The sequence below is a fragment of the Triticum dicoccoides genome, chromosome 1A, assembly GCF_002162155.2.
Source record: "Triticum dicoccoides isolate Atlit2015 ecotype Zavitan chromosome 1A, WEW_v2.0, whole genome shotgun sequence".
Lineage (NCBI taxonomy): Eukaryota > Viridiplantae > Streptophyta > Magnoliopsida > Poales > Poaceae > Triticum > Triticum dicoccoides.
Genome location: NC_041380.1, coordinates 531,906,310 through 531,911,760, shown reverse-complemented (window position 1 = coordinate 531,911,760; position 5,451 = coordinate 531,906,310). Strand labels below are relative to the sequence as shown.

General features: G+C 45.5%; 1 pseudogene; it reads right to left on the bottom strand.

Moving 5' to 3' along the window:
• Window positions 1–330: 330 nt before the first annotated feature.
• LOC119286254 lies at window positions 331–5,059 on the bottom strand (annotated as a pseudogene).
• Between the last annotated feature and the right edge of the window lie 392 nt (window positions 5,060–5,451).

Below are 5,451 nucleotides of genomic sequence, written 5' to 3'. Positions count from 1 at the left end.
GATGACTCAAAACTTATGGTTGAAATGTAGCTACTGCCTGTTGATATGGAAATTTCTTTTGGCTGATGGATGTAATCAAAATTTTGGCGGCCAAAAATGTTAGACATGGCCTGCCCTAGTTTTGTACCACTTGCACACGTCAAATGAAGATATTAATAGCCGCGTATCGACCACGATTCTGTCCACATTTTTTTGTTACATCCATACCAACAGGCAGCAGCTACAGCCAGAATTTTATCAAACAGCTGCAGAGAGGGAGCAGCGAGCCTGGAAGGCGTGTAATTTCGAATGCAGTGATGACTCCAGTATATATTATAGGTCGTTCCCCTGTTGAATTTGTGACAATTCGCATGTTGGTGCAAATGTTTGCCCCGGAAACTTGATGCACATGGCTCCAAGATAAAAGTTTCCAAACCCACCACAATTGCCTTATAACAGTGCCAAAGCACATTTGGCACTGGAAAGGCCCGAGAGCCTGTCAGCAGCTAACCATACAACAATCCTGATAACACCTTGCAAAAAAGCGTAGAAATCTACAAGATATCTGCCTAAATTCAACGGCGCCTTACATCCCAGCGATTCGTCGGGAACTGACCGATACGACTCCAGGTAACTTCCACATGGAAAATGAAAACCGCACCCATATTTACAAGTTTCACCAGGAATTTATCTGTCTGGCATCATCTCGTCTGCATTTGTTGATGTCAGCAACACGTTTGCGTGCTACTAACTGTTAGTATCACCAGAACCTCTTTCGTCCCCAACTGACTGGAAACAGAGTGGTCAGGGAAGAAGAGTCTTCAGCTACCGTCGGCGACATCCTCCAACCTCTGCCCGACGACATAGCGGGCGTCCCTGATAGAATCATGGAGTTTGGCGCACAACGCTTTGGCGAGATAGAAGCCGAGGCTGCCCAACCACACGAAACGGTACACCGCCGAGTTCATGGCAACGGAGTAGCCGAATCTTTGGGAAGACCCCCTTGGCAAGCACATAGGGAACACCCAGAGCAGCGAGCAGCTTCGTGACGATAGGAATGCACACATCTTGCAAGAACCACCACATTGGTGCGATCCCTGAATCCCAATCCGCCTTTGCCTGATTAAGCTTTGGGCCCCACCTTTCGTCAATGAAATAGGCTCGCAAGCATCTGGCCCTTGTCCGACGAGCCTTCAAGCCACAAAGACAAACCCAGAAATTAAATAATTTTCCTATTTTCGGACGATAACCTAATCAATAAAAATGTGAATGTGTTATTTTTGGTATTCACTTTAGCAGTGGGATTTTCACAACCAGTACAATTTGTGTGCCATGTAGCAATATGTCAAGTTCGGTACATACGTGACAATAATAATATAGGTTAAGAGGTCAGAAAGTGAGATGTGAAATTGGACTTGGAACTCACCTGCTTCCCCCAGATTTTCAGAGATAGACACCCCAGGCTCCAATAGTAGGAAAGGCCTACAACTGGAACGTCATCAGCAAGCCCAGTGAATGGTGATATTAGTGATAAATCAACCAACAGCCCGGTCAGGAAAGGAGCGATGACAAGCTGACAGCAGACATAAGTTATTCAGCTACAGCATAGTAGAAAGTAAAATATGAAGGAAACCACCTGAAGTAAATTGCTCACCCATAAGAACACAACCAGATAGCGATTCAGGGCTAGAAGGTCTGTTCTCCCAGAAGTCACGTAGGCAAATGAATCTCTAGAGGCGGCAATAACAGTTGATATGGTGCCAAATCCAATAGCCAAAGCAAGCATATCTAAGAGAAAATATCGACAAGTAAGCCAAAACAAGGTTAAAATATTTTCTTGTTTTTAAGGAAGTCCAACAATCCAAATTACCATCTCTGGACAATCATTACCATCGGATTTCAGTCCACCTGCTAGTGGCAGCCGAGTGATGGCACGCCCAATTGAGATTGGAAAAATGAGCACAGCCAAATTGAATACCACAATAGTCAACCATGCAAGCACCAGACTTAGGATTGTAGCAACTGCAACTGATCTCCTGGTACAGTGTACAAGAAGGTAAGTATCCACTCAAAAGTTGTGCAAGCAACACCTCTTGGTTTGCAAACGCTTCAATGCACTGAATTGTGAAAGTAATAAGTGAGCAGACAAGTATAGCCAACAAACAATGAGATTAGAGAAAAGATCATGCGGAGCGATTGGTAAAGGTCTGGAGATCAGGTATAGAGCATTTGCTGAATAATTGACGAGTACACACTACAAAGTGTCTCATAGGGAAAATTCGACTTGACCCCTAAGAACAGGATCTTTACTTCCCTAACAAACCATATCCTTATCTTCCTATTTCAACCTATTTCTTTCCTAACGAAATGTATCTATTTCCACAAACCTAACTACAATACTTACCATCATTGACTTAATTATTCATATTTTAATAGTTAATTGCTGCCACAAGGTTGCTTTGCCATCACAGTTTCTTTTGACACTTCAGAACAAGATTGTTAGAGTACCAACGATCCAACAAGCTTGTTTCTCACAGAGCCTTTTTCACATGATCCATAGTGCTGATATGGAAGTCATGTCAGACGCAAAACCTTCTTTGGAGCTGTTTGATATATATGTGATCAGCATGGTAAGCATCATGTGTCAAATGGCAAGGTGTCATCGCTTAATAATTACCACTATGCAGAGCACACTAGGGAAGAGTATCACAAATACCCCAGTAGGTAAAATGAGCAAAGAAAACATATTTCAGAAGCCCAAAACTGCTTCCTATCCACCAATACGCAAGTTCGTAAATAAGCAGTGAACAATGAAATCATAAGGTAAGAAATAGATAGCATTAGAAAATGGAACTAGATGTGGCAAGCTAAAAATGATGTGCAGTGTGCAATTCCGTAAATGAACAAAACTATGGGGGTTTACCTTCCATCCTTAGCTTCATTGATCCTATCATACTGGTCTTCTGGTGCGACACTACTCCCAATCTCATCATGTCCAGATGCACCAACGGGCCAGATACTCAACGAATCTGACAAGCCTAGAGCATGTCCAGCAGTGACAAAGGAATACTGGGTTACCTTCTTCACTAACCACTCAAGGTATACGAGTGTCTTAGTGTTATCAATGAGAAACTTCAGAAGAAGAGCATGAGAAACTGAATCGACATAGTTTCGTGGTGCTTGCCAAAATGATATGCCCTTTGCACCACAACTGAAGTAGCTGCAAATCACAGACAGTAAAACAAAGTGTTAGTCTTCAAAATCAGGCAAATACATCAGATAAAAACATAAAATAAATTTAGAATACTTACGTGATATGAAATGGGAACAACTCCGGCACCAATAGCCCGCCAATTTGAATAGGAACAAGAATGACCAAAACCATAGAGATGATTCCAACAAAAGGAACATGAAGCTTCTTGAAATAAAATTTGTAGAATGGTTCGTGAGCTTCATAGTGGACAAAGGGAATGGCAATTCCTGGCCTCAGTATCTATTGACAAACAAAATCAGCACCCATTATACCCTGAACTGTATACTGGACATACTATTGACATAATGAGGTCACAGATATAACATGGTACATACCTTATCAAGAAGTCTGAAGAATCTAAGGCCTAGGTGCCAAAAGATGCATCCAAAATACCAATGAAGGACAGTTGAAGCAAAAGATGAAGCAAGCATAAGCTTGAACCTCTGGGACATTGTTGCACCAAACATTTCTGAAGTGCAGATATCAAGCGCCCAGCCAAAGAACACCGGGTGTAATATTTTTGCGCTCAGCAGATTAAGACAAAAATTGGCAGCAGGAATAGAACGCACGACCCCTCTGAGAAATATACCAGGCAGCCTTAAAATGAATACTGCGGTTTGAGCAACAATCAAGGCGACGAAGGGGATAGAACCTACGACCCCTCTGAGAATTATACCAGGCAGCCTTAAAATGAAAATTGCAGTTTGAGCAACAGTCGAGGCGACCGAGGGGCGGAGCCGGAGGGACAGCAGATAGTGCACTTGAGCAAAGGACCTGGCAAGCGCGAAGAGCCATGCCCCGAGGGTGATGAGGTGCATGACAAGTGCTGGGACGAGGCAGATAAGGAGGAGCAACAGATCCATGAGTTTGTGGGAGAAACCCGCGATGAACTCGGAAACAGGCAGCCTCGCAGGGGCGTCTGCAGCGTACACAGGTCGGATGGAGATGTCGTTGTTGCACAGCTGAAATGATACCATCAATCGCATCAACATCACAAAAAAATCACATCGAGATGAACACGAAGATGAATTAACCGCAATCCCAACAAGAATATGACAAGAACTTTGAGTATTACATTGCAAAAGGGGGACATTTTCAGCGAGGAATCATGGCAATGGCAATGGCGATTGACAAGGGTCAGCACACAGACAGAATCACAAGGCATCTTTCAGTAGTTGGGGTTGAAATTAGTTGCGCAAAGGGTGGGTCACTCACAGGCACGCAGCAACATGATGAAGGGGATCATTCGTGGAGAATATACAATGCTGACAACGTATTTACATTGCAACAGTATGGCAATGGCGCATCACATTGAAAAGGGGACATTTTTGGTGAGGATTGGAATCATGGCAAAACATTCACCAAGCACGCACGCACGCACGCAGCATCGTATCACCTAGACATCTAGTGGCACACGGGACTGAAACTAGCTGCAGCGAACGAGATGAACCTGAACGGAATAAAGCACGCGCAGCCACAGCAACAGCACGAACTCAGCAACCATTCAAAGCGGGCACGGACGCCGAGAGAGGAGAAACCCTAGGCGGGCGAGGAGAGGTGAACGGAGGCGATACCTCGCATCGGGGCCCCTGGCGGGTGGCGAGCCACCGGAGCTGGCAGTCGTCGTGGACGAACCTGATGCTGCCGCGGCAGGCGCAGGGGTGGCGCAGGGGGCGGCCCGCCTCGGCCGGGAGGCGGCAGATGCGGCATTGCTCCTCCTCCCCCTCACCCTCCTCCCCGTCTTCGTCCCCGGGGCCGTCCGCCGCGGAGAGCGCCGTCTCCGGCGGAGAGGCGCCGGCGGCCATTGGCCCTGCCTGCCACCCGCGAAGGAAGCTTTTCCCGTCGCCTCGAGCACGGCGAGAGAGGCAGTGGGGTTTAGGCAGAGAAGCAGAGGAGATTGGGCCGTCTTTGCAGTCTTCCCGTTGTCTCGAACGGACAATAATCCCACCTTCCGGCCCAAGAAAGCTCCTGGTCTTCTTCTTCTGCTTCCTTTGTTATGTTTCTTTTCCTTTTTTTGTTTCTCTCTCTCGAAAAGCACTCAGTCTGCCTATAAATGAATGAATTAATTACACCAAAGTCCATGGAACCGTTCTTTTTAAAGTTTTCTCCCATGTGTTCCATCTTATATATCAGAAAAATACCATTAGAAACTTTAAACATCGGCGGAGCTACGTGCAATCCTTAGCCTAATTACTGAAGGGAAATTTTTTTAGGGAGTT